This window comes from Phyllobates terribilis, unplaced genomic scaffold, assembly GCF_046119375.1.
Source record: "Phyllobates terribilis strain yellow unplaced genomic scaffold, ASM4611937v1 Scaffold_27__1_contigs__length_16484149, whole genome shotgun sequence".
NCBI classification, from domain to species: Eukaryota; Metazoa; Chordata; class Amphibia; order Anura; family Dendrobatidae; genus Phyllobates; species Phyllobates terribilis.
Window position 1 is genome coordinate 13,703,283 of NW_027362787.1, and position 17,323 is coordinate 13,720,605.

General features: G+C 45.6%; 12 non-coding genes and 2 pseudogenes across 12 annotated transcripts; all 14 read left to right on the forward strand.

Annotated features, from left to right (window-relative positions):
• Window positions 1-821: 821 nt before the first annotated feature.
• LOC141177187 (U2 spliceosomal RNA) lies at window positions 822-1,012 on the forward strand. Its single transcript, XR_012253805.1, has one exon. It is a non-coding gene; the product is annotated as a U2 spliceosomal RNA (small nuclear RNA).
• A 1,116-nt stretch (window positions 1,013-2,128) lies between these two features.
• LOC141178168 (U2 spliceosomal RNA) lies at window positions 2,129-2,220 on the forward strand (annotated as a pseudogene).
• Window positions 2,221-3,019: 799 nt separating this feature from the next.
• Window positions 3,020-3,201, forward strand: LOC141177902 (U2 spliceosomal RNA). Its single transcript, XR_012254422.1, has one exon. It is a non-coding gene; the product is annotated as a U2 spliceosomal RNA (small nuclear RNA).
• A 1,115-nt stretch (window positions 3,202-4,316) lies between these two features.
• LOC141177188 (U2 spliceosomal RNA) lies at window positions 4,317-4,507 on the forward strand. The gene has a single exon (XR_012253806.1). It is a non-coding gene; the product is annotated as a U2 spliceosomal RNA (small nuclear RNA).
• A 1,115-nt stretch (window positions 4,508-5,622) lies between these two features.
• LOC141177785 (U2 spliceosomal RNA) lies at window positions 5,623-5,813 on the forward strand. The gene has a single exon (XR_012254336.1). It is a non-coding gene; the product is annotated as a U2 spliceosomal RNA (small nuclear RNA).
• A 1,115-nt stretch (window positions 5,814-6,928) lies between these two features.
• On the forward strand, window positions 6,929-7,119 carry LOC141177587 (U2 spliceosomal RNA). Its single transcript, XR_012254169.1, has one exon. It is a non-coding gene; the product is annotated as a U2 spliceosomal RNA (small nuclear RNA).
• A 1,121-nt stretch (window positions 7,120-8,240) lies between these two features.
• Window positions 8,241-8,431, forward strand: LOC141177190 (U2 spliceosomal RNA). The gene has a single exon (XR_012253808.1). It is a non-coding gene; the product is annotated as a U2 spliceosomal RNA (small nuclear RNA).
• A 1,115-nt stretch (window positions 8,432-9,546) lies between these two features.
• Window positions 9,547-9,737, forward strand: LOC141177191 (U2 spliceosomal RNA). The gene has a single exon (XR_012253809.1). It is a non-coding gene; the product is annotated as a U2 spliceosomal RNA (small nuclear RNA).
• A 1,115-nt stretch (window positions 9,738-10,852) lies between these two features.
• Window positions 10,853-11,043, forward strand: LOC141177193 (U2 spliceosomal RNA). Its single transcript, XR_012253810.1, has one exon. It is a non-coding gene; the product is annotated as a U2 spliceosomal RNA (small nuclear RNA).
• A 1,115-nt stretch (window positions 11,044-12,158) lies between these two features.
• LOC141177194 (U2 spliceosomal RNA) lies at window positions 12,159-12,349 on the forward strand. Its single transcript, XR_012253811.1, has one exon. It is a non-coding gene; the product is annotated as a U2 spliceosomal RNA (small nuclear RNA).
• Window positions 12,350-13,465: 1,116 nt separating this feature from the next.
• LOC141178169 (U2 spliceosomal RNA) lies at window positions 13,466-13,557 on the forward strand (annotated as a pseudogene).
• Window positions 13,558-14,356: 799 nt separating this feature from the next.
• On the forward strand, window positions 14,357-14,538 carry LOC141177904 (U2 spliceosomal RNA). Its single transcript, XR_012254424.1, has one exon. It is a non-coding gene; the product is annotated as a U2 spliceosomal RNA (small nuclear RNA).
• Window positions 14,539-15,653: 1,115 nt separating this feature from the next.
• LOC141177195 (U2 spliceosomal RNA) lies at window positions 15,654-15,844 on the forward strand. Its single transcript, XR_012253812.1, has one exon. It is a non-coding gene; the product is annotated as a U2 spliceosomal RNA (small nuclear RNA).
• A 1,115-nt stretch (window positions 15,845-16,959) lies between these two features.
• On the forward strand, window positions 16,960-17,150 carry LOC141177196 (U2 spliceosomal RNA). Its single transcript, XR_012253813.1, has one exon. It is a non-coding gene; the product is annotated as a U2 spliceosomal RNA (small nuclear RNA).
• The last annotated feature ends 173 nt before the right edge of the window (window positions 17,151-17,323 follow it).

The following is a 17,323-nucleotide window of genomic DNA, read 5'->3' on the forward strand; positions in this document are numbered from 1 at the left end:
ACTACAGGTGGTGAGATAAGCTGCACAATATAATTGACCTTTCAGTATATTGTTGCACACACACCATCTATTTAGCAAATGCCCTTGTTATCAACAGCAGCCTTTTAAACTCACCTGAGCTAACAGGTATGTGCGCTGGTTACTCTGCTGCGCTTAAAATTTCTTTTTTGGTTTGCTACAATGCCTTTTCTGAAACGTTGTCTCCTTCTGCTGGAACACTGACTTCTTTCATTTAATGCCTGCAGACTATAAAAGAGAACCCAACCCAAAAAGTTTGGTTGATTAGTCTGTGGCATTCTGTTAAACTGTTGCTTATGGCGGTCTCTGTGAGCTTCTCAGCGACATTCAGCCAGCCAGGTATCCTGCCTGCAGTAGATGGAATGTGGCAATGGAACGCTGGCTGCGCGTGTCATAATAGGCTCTGAGCCTTTATATACCTGTGCCCAGCAGCAGCCACCTTCAGTCTGCTGATGGACAGCCAGCAGCAGCAGCAGCAGGAGAGGTATGTAATCAGGAGCCCTCCTGCTAAGGGTAGACAGCTGCTCGTTCCACCCCACCCCCCGCCTTAATTGGTTCTCCTCCCTTCCAACGGTGTTGAGGCGGGTGGGAACAGCAGGGAGTGAAGGTGCTGTGTTTAAAGAGGTGGAGTTATGCAGATCTAAAACGCGTGGATTGCAGCAGCAACAAGCCGAAAAGTGCAGGCATGTAAGGGATCTAGAGGTTGACAACATGTCTTCTTAACGGGAGTCCAGGAGCTCATCTCCACAAATGGACTTTTCAGGATCCTTGGGTGGCTCCGTAGTTTGAAACCAATTCTGGTTATCGCTTCTCGGCCTTTTGGCTAAGATCAAGTGTAGTATCTGTTCTTATCAGTTTAATATCTGATACGTCCCCTATCTGGGGACCATATATTAAATGGATTTTTAGAACAGGGAGATGGAAAAAGAGCTTGCTCTGTCCACTCCACGCATTGACCTGGTATTGCAGTATCTCCAGGACCGGTGCACCCCTTCTTTAATGCAGTTTCTAAAATCAGAAAGAATTGAATTCAATGTTTTTTGTTCATTTTGCTTGTTTGTCGGATTTTGGGATGGACTCTTTGGCTTTGCTTTTCTTCTCCTCATTGGATTTTTCATGTTCAAAGTTGCAGAAGCCAGATTACAAGCTCATTTTGGTTCAACTTCAGCAACTGTGCATTGCATTGCCATGTAATGTGATGCAATGCTATCTTTCTAGCTCTCCCTTTTTACTTCCTTTTGGATAACCAGACATATTAGGCAAGCATTTTGGAGCTTTCACCTAAATAACTACAGGTGGTGAGATAAGCTGCACAATATAATTGACCTTTCAGTATATTGTTGCACACACACCATCTATTTAGCAAATGCCCTTGTTATCAACAGCAGCCTTTTAAACTCACCTGAGCTAACAGGTATGTGCGCTGGTTACTCTGCTGCGCTTAAAATTTCTTTTTTGGTTTGCTACAATGCCTTTTCTGAAACATTGTCTCCTTCTGCTGGAACACTGACTTCTTTCATTTAATGCCTGCAGACTATAAAAGAGAACCCAACCCAAAAAGTTTGGTTGATTAGTCTGTGGCATTCTGTTAAACTGTTGCTTATGGCGGTCTCTGTGAGCTTCTCAGCGACATTCAGCCAGCCAGGTATACTGCCTGCAGTAGATGGAATGTGGCAATGGAACGCTGGCTGCGCGTGTCATAATAGGCTCTGAGCCTTTATATACCTGTGCACAGCAGCAGCCACCTTCAGTCTGCTGCTGGACAGCCAGCAGCAGCAGCAGCAGGAGAGGTATGTAATCAGGAGCCCTCCTGCTAAGGGTAGACAGCTGCTCGTTCCACCCCACCCCCCCGCCTTAATTGGTTCTCCTCCCTTCCAACGGTGTTGAGGCGGGTGGGAACAGCAGGGGGTGAAGGTGCTGTGTTTAAAGAGGTGGAGTTATGCAGATCTAAAACGCGTGGATTGCAGCAGCAGCAAGCCGAAAAGTGCAGGCATGTAAGGGATCTAGAGGTTGACAACATGTCTTCTTAACGGGAGTCCAGGAGCTCATCTCCACAAATGGACTTTTCAGGATCCTTGGGTGGCTCCGTAGTTTGAAACCAATTCTGGTTATCGCTTCTCGGCCTTTTGGCTAAGATCAAGTGTAGTATCTTTCGAAAAGGCGGTTTTGGATGTTGGCCGCCCTAGTAGATTGATACATTATGCACACTGGGGTTTAGGCGCTTGTTAGTACGCCAGGTGGCTAATATAGTCATCTGGTGGAAAGCATGGCCCCCCAGGATCGACGCCATTGGGCCGGGGAAGATCGAAAGCCCGAAGTGTGAAGTGCCCCAGGAGTGGTGACCCTGGGGTGCCTTAACTCACTGGGATTGGGAACCCCACTTGAGTTTATGGCACATTTGCACTAGCACTTCAATATTTCTTTCTTCACACACACCCTTATTCCGGGCCTTCTGGCCTTAGGATGGGGAATTTTTCAATTCCCGGTCGAAGGTCCGGGCAGTATTATACTGTGAAACCTTCACTATTTATTTAATTTTTTTTTGTCACTGTGTGTCCACTTTTTCACGTGTGTCCACGTCCTTACTAGGATTTTGTCGGGATGCGGTTCCCTTACGGGTTCCTCTCTTGGCAGGTCTAGGGGGGGAGTGTGTGGCCATCAGGTTCCGCTCCCCCCTGAACCCCACTGGCTCTCCTCTTTCGGGAGGAGAGCATTGTTGGCTCCCCTCTTCCGGGAGGGGAGCACAGTCTTTGGCTCCCAGTGCCTTGCTCGGGTGAGAACTCGGGCAGGTATTGGGGGTAAGATTGGGTCGCCTCTGGCTCCGGCTGGAGGTGGCTATTTGTCCCTGTTCCTCGCTGTGGCCTTCTGGCTCGGAGGGACGGGGAATGGTTTGGGGGACCCTTCTCCTTTTGGAGAGGGTTTCAAGAAGACCAGCATCCTAGTGCACTTTTTTTTGTGGCACTTGTCACTTTTTTAAGCGCACTCGGGTTTTGTACACGAATTCGGGCTTTCAAAAAAAAAAAAAAAAAATCTGTTCTTATCAGTTTAATATCTGATACGTCCCCTATCTGGGGACCATATATTAAATGGATTTTTAGAACAGGGAGATGGAAAAAGAGCTTGCTCTGTCCACTCCACGCATTGACCTGGTATTGCAGTATCTCCAGGACCGGTGCACCCCTTCTTTAATGCAGTTTCTAAAATCAGAAAGAATTGAATTCAATGTTTTTTGTTCATTTTGCTTGTTTGTCGGATTTTGGGATGGACTCTTTGGCTTTGCTTTTCTTCTCCTCATTGGATTTTTCATGTTTAAAGTTGCAGAAGCCAGATTACAAGCTCATTTTGGTTCAACTTCAGCAACTGTGCATTGCATTGCCATGTAATGTGATGCAATGCTATCTTTCTAGCTCTCCCTTTTTACTTCCTTTTGGATAAACAGACATATTAGGCAAGCATTTTGGAGCTTTCACCTAAATAACTACAGGTGGTGAGATAAGCTGCACAATATAATTGACCTTTCAGTATATTGTTGCACACACACCATCTATTTAGCAAATGCCCTTGTTATCAACAGCAGCCTTTTAAACTCACCTGAGCTAACAGGTATGTGCGCTGGTTACTCTGCTGCGCTTAAAATTTCTTTTTTGGTTTGCTACAATGCCTTTTCTGAAACGTTGTCTCCTTCTGCTGGAACACTGACTTCTTTCATTTAATGCCTGCAGACTATAAAAGAGAACCCAACCCAAAAAGTTTGGTTGATTAGTCTGTGGCATTCTGTTAAACTGTTGCTTATGGCGGTCTCTGTGAGCTTCTCAGCGACATTCAGCCAGCCAGGTATCCTGCCTGCAGTAGATGGAATGTGGCAATGGAACGCTGGCTGCGCGTGTCATAATAGGCTCTGAGCCTTTATATACCTGTGCACAGCAGCAGCCACCTTCAGTCTGCTGCTGGACAGCCAGCAGCAGCAGCAGCAGGAGAGGTATGTAATCAGGAGCCCTCCTGCTAAGGGTAGACAGCTGCTCATTCCACCCCACCCCCCGCCTTAATTGGTTCTCCTCCCTTCCAACGGTGTTGAGGCGGGTGGGAACAGCAGGGGGTGAAGGTGCTGTGTTTAAAGAGGTGGAGTTATGCAGATCTAAAACGCGTGGATTGCAGCAGCAGCAAGCCGAAAAGTGCAGGCATGTAAGGGATCTAGAGGTTGACAACATGTCTTCTTAACGGGAGTCCAGGAGCTCATCTCCACAAATGGACTTTTCAGGATCCTTGGGTGGCTCCGTAGTTTGAAACCAATTCTGGTTATCGCTTCTCGGCCTTTTGGCTAAGATCAAGTGTAGTATCTGTTCTTATCAGTTTAATATCTGATACGTCCCCTATCTGGGGACCATATATTAAATGGATTTTTAGAACAGGGAGATGGAAAAAGAGCTTGCTCTGTCCACTCCACGCATTGACCTGGTATTGCAGTATCTCCAGGACCGGTGCACCCCTTCTTTAATGCAGTTTCTAAAATCAGAAAGAATTGAATTCAATGTTTTTTGTTCATTTTGCTTGTTTGTCGGATTTTGGGATGGACTCTTTGGCTTTGCTTTTCTTCTCCTCATTGGATTTTTCATGTTCAAAGTTGCAGAAGCCAGATTACAAGCTCATTTTGGTTCAACTTCAGCAACTGTGCATTGCATTGCCATGTAATGTGATGCAATGCTATCTTTCTAGCTCTCCCTTTTTACTTCCTTTTGGATAAACAGACATATTAGGCAAGCATTTTGGAGCTTTCACCTAAATAACTACAGGTGGTGAGATAAGCTGCACAATATAATTGACCTTTCAGTATATTGTTGCACACACACCATCTATTTAGCAAATGCCCTTGTTATCAACAGCAGCCTTTTAAACTCACCTGAGCTAACAGGTATGTGCGCTGGTTACTCTGCTGCGCTTAAAATTTCTGTTTTGGTTTGCTACAATGCCTTTTCTGAAACGTTGTCTCCTTCTGCTGGAACACTGACTTCTTTCATTTAATGCCTGCAGACTATAAAAGAGAACCCAACCCAAAAAGTTTGGTTGATTAGTCTGTGGCATTCTGTTAAACTGTTGCTTATGGCGGTCTCTGTGAGCTTCTCAGCGACATTCAGCCAGCCAGGTATCCTGCCTGCAGTAGATGGAATGTGGCAATGGAACGCTGGCTGCGCGTGTCATAATAGGCTCTGAGCCTTTATATACCTGTGCACAGCAGCAGCCACCTTCAGTCTGCTGCTGGACAGCCAGCAGCAGCAGCAGCAGGAAAGGTATGTAATCAGGAGCCCTCCTGCTAAGGGTAGACAGCTGCTCGTTCCACCCCACCCCCCGCCTTAATTGGTTCTCCTCCCTTCCAACGGTGTTGAGGCGGGTGGGAACAGCAGGGGGTGAAGGTGCTGTGTTTAAAGAGGTGGAGTTATGCAGATCTAAAACGCGTGGATTGCAGCAGCAGCAAGCCGAAAAGTGCAGGCATGTAAGGGATCTAGAGGTTGACAACATGTCTTCTTAACGGGAGTCCAGGAGCTCATCTCCACAAATGGACTTTTCAGGATCCTTGGGTGGCTCCGTAGTTTGAAACCAATTCTGGTTATCGCTTCTCGGCCTTTTGGCTAAGATCAAGTGTAGTATCTGTTCTTATCAGTTTAATATCTGATACGTCCCCTATCTGGGGACCATATATTAAATGGATTTTTAGAACAGGGAGATGGAAAAAGAGCTTGCTCTGTCCACTCCACGCATTGACCTGGTATTGCAGTATCTCCAGGATCGGTGCACCCCTTCTTTAATGCAGTTTCTAAAATCAGAAAGAATTGAATTCAATGTTTTTTGTTCATTTTGCTTGTTTGTCGGATTTTGGGATGGACTCTTTGGCTTTGCTTTTCTTCTCCTCATTGGATTTTTCATGTTCAAAGTTGCAGAAGCCAGATTACAAGCTCATTTTGGTTCAACTTCAGCAACTGTGCATTGCATTGCCATGTAATGTGATGCAATGCTATCTTTCTAGCTCTCCCTTTTTACTTCCTTTTGGATAAACAGACATATTAGGCAAGCATTTTGGAGCTTTCACCTAAATAACTACAGGTGGTGAGATAAGCTGCACAATATAATTGACCTTTCAGTATATTGTTGCACACACACCATCTATTTAGCAAATGCCCTTGTTATCAACAGCAGCCTTTTAAACTCACCTGAGCTAACAGGTATGTGCGCTGGTTACTCTGCTGCGCTTAAAATTTCTTTTTTGGTTTGCTACAATGCCTTTTCTGAAACGTTGTCTCCTTCTGCTGGAACACTGACTTCTTTCATTTAATGCCTGCAGACTATAAAAGAGAACCCAACCCAAAAAGTTTGGTTGATTAGTCTGTGGCATTCTGTTAAACTGTTGCTTATGGCGGTCTCTGTGAGCTTCTCAGCGACATTCAGCCAGCCAGGTATCCTGCCTGCAGTAGATGGAATGTGGCAATGGAACGCTGGCTGCGCGTGTCATAATAGGCTCTGAGCCTTTATATACCTGTGCACAGCAGCAGCCACCTTCAGTCTGCTGCTGGACAGCCAGCAGCAGCAGCAGCAGGAGAGGTATGTAATCAGGAGCCCTCCTGCTAAGGGTAGACAGCTGCTCGTTCCACCCCACCCCCCGCCTTAATTGGTTCTCCTCCCTTCCAACGGTGTTGAGGCGGGTGGGAACAGCAGGGGGTGAAGGTGCTGTGTTTAAAGAGGTGGAGTTATGCAGATCTAAAACGCGTGGATTGCAGCAGCAGCAAGCCGAAAAGTGCAGGCATGTAAGGGATCTAGAGGTTGACAACATGTCTTCTTAACGGGAGTCCAGGAGCTCATCTCCACAAATGGACTTTTCAGGATCCTTGGGTGGCTCCGTAGTTTGAAACCAATTCTGGTTATCGCTTCTCGGCCTTTTGGCTAAGATCAAGTGTAGTATCTTTTCTTATCAGTTTAATATCTGATACGTCCCCTATCTGGGGACCATATATTAAATGGATTTTTAGAACAGGGAGATGGAAAAAGAGCTTGCTCTGTCCACTCCACGCATTGACCTGGTATTGCAGTATCTCCAGGACCGGTGCACCCCTTCTTTAATGCAGTTTCTAAAATCAGAAAGAATTGAATTCAATGTTTTTTGTTCATTTTGCTTGTTTGTCGGATTTTGGGATGGACTCTTTGGCTTTGCTTTTCTTCTCCTCATTGGATTTTTCATGTTCAAAGTTGCAGAAGCCAGATTACAAGCTCATTTTGGTTCAACTTCAGCAACTGTGCATTGCATTGCCATGTAATGTGATGCAATGCTATCTTTCTAGCTCTCCCTTTTTACTTCCTTTTGGATAAACAGACATATTAGGCAAGCATTTTGGAGCTTTCACCTAAATAACTACAGGTGGTGAGATAAGCTGCACAATATAATTGACCTTTCAGTATATTGTTGCACACACACCATCTATTTAGCAAATGCCCTTGTTATCAACAGCAGCCTTTTAAACTCACCTGAGCTAACAGGTATGTGCGCTGGTTACTCTGCTGCGCTTAAAATTTCTTTTTTGGTTTGCTTTTTTTTCAATGCCTTTTCTGAAACGTTGTCTCCTTCTGCTGGAACACTGACTTCTTTCATTTAATGCCTGCAGACTATAAAAGAGAACCCAACCCAAAAAGTTTGGTTGATTAGTCTGTGGCATTCTGTTAAACTGTTGCTTATGGCGGTCTCTGTGAGCTTCTCAGCGACATTCAGCCAGCCAGGTATCCTGCCTGCAGTAGATGGAATGTGGCAATGGAACGCTGGCTGCGCGTGTCATAATAGGCTCTGAGCCTTTATATACCTGTGCACAGCAGCAGCCACCTTCAGTCTGCTGATGGACAGCCAGCAGCAGCAGCAGCAGGAGAGGTATGTAATCAGGAGCCCTCCTGCTAAGGGTAGACAGCTGCTCGTTCCACCCCACCCCCCGCCTTAATTGGTTCTCCTCCCTTCCAACGGTGTTGAGGCGGGTGGGAACAGCAAGGGGTGAAGGTGCTGTGTTTAAAGAGGTGGAGTTATGCAGATCTAAAACGCGTGGATTGCAGCAGCAACAAGCCGAAAAGTGCAGGCATGTAAGGGATCTAGAGGTTGACAACATGTCTTCTTAACGGGAGTCCAGGAGCTCATCTCCACAAATGGACTTTTCAGGATCCTTGGGTGGCTCCGTAGTTTGAAACCAATTCTGGTTATCGCTTCTCGGCCTTTTGGCTAAGATCAAGTGTAGTATCTGTTCTTATCAGTTTAATATCTGATACGTCCCCTATCTGGGGACCATATATTAAATGGATTTTTAGAACAGGGAGATGGAAAAAGAGCTTGCTCTGTCCACTCCACGCATTGACCTGGTATTGCAGTATCTCCAGGACCGGTGCACCCCTTCTTTAATGCAGCTTCTAAAATCAGAAAGAATTGAATTCAATGTTTTTTGTTCATTTTGCTTGTTTGTCGGATTTTGGGATGGACTCTTTGGCTTTGCTTTTCTTCTCCTCATTGGATTTTTCATGTTCAAAGTTGCAGAAGCCAGATTACAAGCTCATTTTGGTTCAACTTCAGCAACTGTGCATTGCATTGCCATGTAATGTGATGCAATGCTATCTTTCTAGCTCTCCCTTTTTACTTCCTTTTGGATAAACAGACATATTAGGCAAGCATTTTGGAGCTTTCACCTAAATAACTACAGGTGGTGAGATAAGCTGCACAATATAATTGACCTTTCAGTATATTGTTGCACACACACCATCTATTTAGCAAATGCCCTTGTTATCAACAGCAGCCTTTTAAACTCACCTGAGCTAACAGGTATGTGCGCTGGTTACTCTGCTGCGCTTAAAATTTCTTTTTTGGTTTGCTACAATGCCTTTTCTGAAACGTTGTCTCCTTCTGCTGGAACACTGACTTCTTTCATTTAATGCCTGCAGACTATAAAAGAGAACCCAACCCAAAAAGTTTGGTTGATTAGTCTGTGGCATTCTGTTAAACTGTTGCTTATGGCGGTCTCTGTGAGCTTCTCAGCGACATTCAGCCAGCCAGGTATCCTGCCTGCAGTAGATGGAATGTGGCAATGGAACGCTGGCTGCGCGTGTCATAATAGGCTCTGAGCCTTTATATACCTGTGCACAGCAGCAGCAACCTTCAGTCTGCTGCTGGACAGCCAGCAGCAGCAGCAGCAGGAAAGGTATGTAATCAGGAGCCCTCCTGCTAAGGGTAGACAGCTGCTCGTTCCACCCCACCCCCCGCCTTAATTGGTTCTCCTCCCTTCCAACGGTGTTGAGGCGGGTGGGAACAGCAGGGGGTGAAGGTGCTGTGTTTAAAGAGGTGGAGTTATGCAGATCTAAAACGCGTGGATTGCAGCAGCAGCAAGCCGAAAAGTGCAGGCATGTAAGGGATCTAGAGGTTGACAACATGTCTTCTTAACGGGAGTCCAGGAGCTCATCTCCACAAATGGACTTTTCAGGATCCTTGGGTGGCTCCGTAGTTTGAAACCAATTCTGGTTATCGCTTCTCGGCCTTTTGGCTAAGATCAAGTGTAGTATCTGTTCTTATCAGTTTAATATCTGATACGTCCCCTATCTGGGGACCATATATTAAATGGATTTTTAGAACAGGGAGATGGAAAAAGAGCTTGCTCTGTCCACTCCACGCATTGACCTGGTATTGCAGTATCTCCAGGACCGGTGCACCCCTTCTTTAATGCAGTTTCTAAAATCAGAAAGAATTGAATTCAATGTTTTTTGTTCATTTTGCTTGTTTGTCGGATTTTGGAATGGACTCTTTGGCTTTGCTTTTCTTCTCCTCATTGGATTTTTCATGTTCAAAGTTGCAGAAGCCAGATTACAAGCTCATTTTGGTTCAACTTCAGCAACTGTGCATTGCATTGCCATGTAATGTGATGCAATGCTATCTTTCTAGCTCTCCCTTTTTACTTCCTTTTGGATAAACAGACATATTAGGCAAGCATTTTGGAGCTTTCACCTAAATAACTACAGGTGGTGAGATAAGCTGCACAATATAATTGACCTTTCAGTATATTGTTGCACACACACCATCTATTTAGCAAATGCCCTTGTTATCAACAGCAGCCTTTTAAACTCACCTGAGCTAACAGGTATGTGCGCTGGTTACTCTGCTGCGCTTAAAATTTCTTTTTTGGTTTGCTACAATGCCTTTTCTGAAACGTTGTCTCCTTCTGCTGGAACACTGACTTCTTTCATTTAATGCCTGCAGACTATAAAAGAGAACCCAACCCAAAAAGTTTGGTTGATTAGTCTGTGGCATTCTGTTAAACTGTTGCTTATGGCGGTCTCTGTGAGCTTCTCAGCGACATTCAGCCAGCCAGGTATCCTGCCTGCAGTAGATGGAATGTGGCAATGGAACGCTGGCTGCGCGTGTCATAATAGGCTCTGAGCCTTTATATACCTGTGCACAGCAGCAGCCACCTTCAGTCTGCTGCTGGACAGCCAGCAGCAGCAGCAGCAGGAGAGGTATGTAATCAGGAGCCCTCCTGCTAAGGGTAGACAGCTGCTCGTTCCACCCCACCCCCCGCCTTAATTGGTTCTCCTCCCTTCCAACGGTGTTGAGGCGGGTGGGAACAGCAGGGGGTGAAGGTGCTGTGTTTAAAGAGGTGGAGTTATGCAGATCTAAAACGCGTGGATTGCAGCAGCAGCAAGCCGAAAAGTGCAGGCATGTAAGGGATCTAGAGGTTGACAACATGTCTTCTTAACGGGAGTCCAGGAGCTCATCTCCACAAATGGACTTTTCAGGATCCTTGGGTGGCTCCGTAGTTTGAAACCAATTCTGGTTATCGCTTCTCGGCCTTTTGGCTAAGATCAAGTGTAGTATCTGTTCTTATCAGTTTAATATCTGATACGTCCCCTATCTGGGGACCATATATTAAATGGATTTTTAGAACAGGGAGATGGAAAAAGAGCTTGCTCTGTCCACTCCACGCATTGACCTGGTATTGCAGTATCTCCAGGACCGGTGCACCCCTTCTTTAATGCAGTTTCTAAAATCAGAAAGAATTGAATTCAATGTTTTTTGTTCATTTTGCTTGTTTGTCGGATTTTGGGATGGACTCTTTGGCTTTGCTTTTCTTCTCCTCATTGGATTTTTCATGTTCAAAGTTGCAGAAGCCAGATTACAAGCTCATTTTGGTTCAACTTCAGCAACTGTGCATTGCATTGCCATGTAATGTGATGCAATGCTATCTTTCTAGCTCTCCCTTTTTACTTCCTTTTGGATAACCAGACATATTAGGCAAGCATTTTGGAGCTTTCACCTAAATAACTACAGGTGGTGAGATAAGCTGCACAATATAATTGACCTTTCAGTATATTGTTGCACACACACCATCTATTTAGCAAATGCCCTTGTTATCAACAGCAGCCTTTTAAACTCACCTGAGCTAACAGGTATGTGCGCTGGTTACTCTGCTGCGCTTAAAATTTCTTTTTTGGTTTGCTACAATGCCTTTTCTGAAACGTTGTCTCCTTCTGCTGGAACACTGACTTCTTTCATTTAATGCCTGCAGACTATAAAAGAGAACCCAACCCAAAAAGTTTGGTTGATTAGTCTGTGGCATTCTGTTAAACTGTTGCTTATGGCGGTCTCTGTGAGCTTCTCAGCGACATTCAGCCAGCCAGGTATCCTGCCTGCAGTAGATGGAATGTGGCAATGGAACGCTGGCTGCGCGTGTCATAATAGGCTCTGAGCCTTTATATACCTGTGCACAGCAGCAGCCACCTTCAGTCTGCTGCTGGACAGCCAGCAGCAGCAGCAGCAGGAGAGGTATGTAATCAGGAGCCCTCCTGCTAAGGGTAGACAGCTGCTCGTTCCACCCCACCCCCCGCCTTAATTGGTTCTCCTCCCTTCCAACGGTGTTGAGGCGGGTGGGAACAGCAGGGGGTGAAGGTGCTGTGTTTAAAGAGGTGGAGTTATGCAGATCTAAAACGCGTGGATTGCAGCAGCAGCAAGCCGAAAAGTGCAGGCATGTAAGGGATCTAGAGGTTGACAACATGTCTTCTTAACGGGAGTCCAGGAGATCATCTCCACAAATGGACTTTTCAGGATCCTTGGGTGGCTCCGTAGTTTGAAACCAATTCTGGTTATCGCTTCTCGGCCTTTTGGCTAAGATCAAGTGTAGTATCTGTTCTTATCAGTTTAATATCTGATACGTCCCCTATCTGGGGACCATATATTAAATGGATTTTTAGAACAGGGAGATGGAAAAAGAGCTTGCTCTGTCCACTCCACGCATTGACCTGGTATTGCAGTATCTCCAGGACCGGTGCACCCCTTCTTTAATGCAGTTTCTAAAATCAGAAAGAATTGAATTCAATGTTTTTTGTTCATTTTGCTTGTTTGTCGGATTTTGGGATGGACTCTTTGGCTTTGCTTTTCTTCTCCTCATTGGATTTTTCATGTTCAAAGTTGCAGAAGCCAGATTACAAGCTCATTTTGGTTCAACTTCAGCAACTGTGCATTGCATTGCCATGTAATGTGATGCAATGCTATCTTTCTAGCTCTCCCTTTTTACTTCCTTTTGGATAACCAGACATATTAGGCAAGCATTTTGGAGCTTTCACCTAAATAACTACAGGTGGTGAGATAAGCTGCACAATATAATTGACCTTTCAGTATATTGTTGCACACACACCATCTATTTAGCAAATGCCCTTGTTATCAACAGCAGCCTTTTAAACTCACCTGAGCTAACAGGTATGTGCGATGGTTACTCTGCTGCGCTTAAAATTTCTTTTTTGGTTAGCTACAATGCCTTTTCTGAAACGTTGTCTCCTTCTGCTGGAACACTGACTTCTTTCATTTAATGCCTGCAGACTATAAAAGAGAACCCAACCCAAAAAGTTTGGTTGATTAGTCTGTGGCATTCTGTTAAACTGTTGCTTATGGCGGTCTCTGTGAGCTTCTCAGCGACATTCAGCCAGCCAGGTATACTGCCTGCAGTAGATGGAATGTGGCAATGGAACGCTGGCTGCGCGTGTCATAATAGGCTCTGAGCCTTTATATACCTGTGCACAGCAGCAGCCACCTTCAGTCTGCTGCTGGACAGCCAGCAGCAGCAGCAGCAGGAGAGGTATGTAATCAGGAGCCCTCCTGCTAAGGGTAGACAGCTGCTCGTTCCACCCCACCCCCCCGCCTTAATTGGTTCTCCTCCCTTCCAACGGTGTTGAGGCGGGTGGGAACAGCAGGGGGTGAAGGTGCTGTGTTTAAAGAGGTGGAGTTATGCAGATCTAAAACGCGTGGATTGCAGCAGCAGCAAGCCGAAAAGTGCAGGCATGTAAGGGATCTAGAGGTTGACAACATGTCTTCTTAACGGGAGTCCAGGAGCTCATCTCCACAAATGGACTTTTCAGGATCCTTGGGTGGCTCCGTAGTTTGAAACCAATTCTGGTTATCGCTTCTCGGCCTTTTGGCTAAGATCAAGTGTAGTATCTTTCGAAAAGGCGGTTTTGGATGTTGGCCGCCCTAGTAGATTGATACATTATGCACACTGGGGTTTAGGCGCTTGTTAGTACGCCAGGTGGCTAATATAGTCATCTGGTGGAAAGCATGGCCCCCCAGGATCGACGCCATTGGGCCGGGGAAGATCGAAAGCCCGAAGTGTGAAGTGCCCCAGGAGTGGTGACCCTGGGGTGCCTTAACTCACTGGGATTGGGAACCCCACTTGAGTTTATGGCACATTTGCACTAGCACTTCAATATTTCTTTCTTCACACACACCCTTATTCCGGGCCTTCTGGCCTTAGGATGGGGAATTTTTCAATTCCCGGTCGAAGGTCCGGGCAGTATTATACTGTGAAACCTTCACTATTTATTTAATTTTTTTTTGTCACTGTGTGTCCACTTTTTCACGTGTGTCCACGTCCTTACTAGGATTTTGTCGGGATGCGGTTCCCTTACGGGTTCCTCTCTTGGCAGGTCTAGGGGGGGAGTGTGTGGCCATCAGGTTCCGCTCCCCCCTGAACCCCACTGGCTCTCCTCTTTCGGGAGGAGAGCGTTGTTGGCTCCCCTCTTCCGGGAGGGGAGCACAGTCTTTGGCTCCCAGTGCCTTGCTCGGGTGAGAACTCGGGCAGGTATTGGGGGTAAGATTGGGTCGCCTCTGGCTCCGGCTGGAGGTGGCTATTTGTCCCTGTTCCTCGCTGTGGCCTTCTGGCTCGGAGGGACGGGGAATGGTTTGGGGGACCCTTCTCCTTTTGGAGAGGGTTTCAAGAAGACCAGCATCCTAGTGCACTTTTTTTTGTGGCACTTGTCACTTTTTTAAGCGCACTGGGGTTTTGTACACGAATTCGGGCTTTCAAAAAAAAAAAAAAAAAATCTGTTCTTATCAGTTTAATATCTGATACGTCCCCTATCTGGGGACCATATATTAAATGGATTTTTAGAACAGGGAGATGGAAAAAGAGCTTGCTCTGTCCACTCCACGCATTGACCTGGTATTGCAGTATCTCCAGGACCGGTGCACCCCTTCTTTAATGCAGTTTCTAAAATCAGAAAGAATTGAATTCAATGTTTTTTGTTCATTTTGCTTGTTTGTCGGATTTTGGGATGGACTCTTTGGCTTTGCTTTTCTTCTCCTCATTGGATTTTTCATGTTCAAAGTTGCAGAAGCCAGATTACAAGCTCATTTTGGTTCAACTTCAGCAACTGTGCATTGCATTGCCATGTAATGTGATGCAATGCTATCTTTCTAGCTCTCCCTTTTTACTTCCTTTTGGATAAACAGACATATTAGGCAAGCATTTTGGAGCTTTCACCTAAATAACTACAGGTGGTGAGATAAGCTGCACAATATAATTGACCTTTCAGTATATTGTTGCACACACACCATCTATTTAGCAAATGCCCTTGTTATCAACAGCAGCCTTTTAAACTCACCTGAGCTAACAGGTATGTGCGCTGGTTACTCTGCTGCGCTTAAAATTTCTTTTTTGGTTTGCTACAATGCCTTTTCTGAAACGTTGTCTCCTTCTGCTGGAACACTGACTTCTTTCATTTAATGCCTGCAGACTATAAAAGAGAACCCAACCCAAAAAGTTTGGTTGATTAGTCTGTGGCATTCTGTTAAACTGTTGCTTATGGCGGTCTCTGTGAGCTTCTCAGCGACATTCAGCCAGCCAGGTATCCTGCCTGCAGTAGATGGAATGTGGCAATGGAACGCTGGCTGCGCGTGTCATAATAGGCTCTGAGCCTTTATATACCTGTGCACAGCAGCAGCCACCTTCAGTCTGCTGCTGGACAGCCAGCAGCAGCAGCAGCAGGAGAGGTATGTAATCAGGAGCCCTCCTGCTAAGGGTAGACAGCTGCTCGTTCCACCCCACCCCCCGCCTTAATTGGTTCTCCTCCCTTCCAACGGTGTTGAGGCGGGTGGGAACAGCAGGGGGTGAAGGTGCTGTGTTTAAAGAGGTGGAGTTATGCAGATCTAAAACGCGTGGATTGCAGCAGCAGCAAGCCGAAAAGTGCAGGCATGTAAGGGATCTAGAGGTTGACAACATGTCTTCTTAACGGGAGTCCAGGAGCTCATCTCCACAAATGGACTTTTCAGGATCCTTGGGTGGCTCCGTAGTTTGAAACCAATTCTGGTTATCGCTTCTCGGCCTTTTGGCTAAGATCAAGTGTAGTATCTGTTCTTATCAGTTTAATATCTGATACGTCCCCTATCTGGGGACCATATATTAAATGGATTTTTAGAACAGGGAGATGGAAAAAGAGCTTGCTCTGTCCACTCCACGCATTGACCTGGTATTGCAGTATCTCCAGGACCGGTGCACCCCTTCTTTAATGCAGTTTCTAAAATCAGAAAGAATTGAATTCAATGTTTTTTGTTCATTTTGCTTGTTTGTCGGATTTTGGGATGGACTCTTTGGCTTTGCTTTTCTTCTCCTCATTGGATTTTTCATGTTCAAAGTTGCAGAAGCCAGATTACAAGCTCATTTTGGTTCAACTTCAGCAACTGTGCATTGCATTGCCATGTAATGTGATGCAATGCTATCTTTCTAGCTCTCCCTTTTTACTTCCTTTTGGATAAACAGACATATTAGGCAAGCATTTTGGAGCTTTCACCTAAATAACTACAGGTGGTGAGATAAGCTGCACAATATAATTGACCTTTCAGTATATTGTTGCACACACACCATCTATTTAGCAAATGCCCTTGTTATCAACAGCAGCCTTTTAAACTCACCTGAGCTAACAGGTATGTGCGCTGGTTACTCTGCTGCGCTAAAAATTTCTTTTTTGGTTTGCTACAATGCCTTTTCTGAAACGTTGTCTCCTTCTGCTGGAACACTGACTTCTTTCATTTAATGCCTGCAGACTATAAAAGAGAACCCAACCCAAAAAGTTTGGTTGATTAGTCTGTGGCATTCTGTTAAACTGTTGCTTATGGCGGTCTCTGTGAGCTTCTCAGCGACATTCAGCCAGCCAGGTATCCTGCCTGCAGTAGATGGAATGTGGCAATGGAACGCTGGCTGCGCGTGTCATAATAGGCTCTGAGCCTTTATATACCTGTGCACAGCAGCAGCCACCTTCAGTCTGCTGCTGGACAGCCAGCAGCAGCAGCAGCAGGAGAGGTATGTAATCAGGAGCCCTTCTGCTAAGGGTAGACAGCTGCTCGTTCCACCCCACCCCCCGCCTTAATTGGTTCTCCTCCCTTCCAACGGTGTTGAGGCGGGTGGGAACAGCAGGGGGTGAAGGTGCTGTGTTTAAAGAGGTGGAGTTATGCAGATCTAAAACGCGTGGATTGCAGCAGCAGCAAGCCGAAAAGTGCAGGCATGTAAGGGATCTAGAGGTTGACAACATGTCTTCTTAACGGGAGTCCAGGAGCTCATCTCCACAAATGGACTTTTCAGGATCCTTGGGTGGCTCCGTAGTTTGAAACCAATTCTGGTTATCGCTTCTCGGCCTTTTGGCTAAGATCAAGTGTAGTATCTGTTCTTATCAGTTTAATATCTGATACGTCCCCTATCTGGGGACCATATATTAAATGGATTTTTAGAACAGGGAGATGGAAAAAGAGCTTGCTCTGTCCACTCCACGCATTGACCTGGTATTGCAGTATCTCCAGGACCGGTGCACCCCTTCTTTAATGCAGTTTCTAAAATCAGAAAGAATTGAATTCAATGTTTTTTGTTCATTTTGCTTGTTTGTCGGATTTTGGGATGGACTCTTTGGCTTTGCTTTTCTTCTCCTCATTGGATTTTTCATGTTCAAAGTTGCAGAAGCCAGATTACAAGCTCATTTTGGTTCAACTTCA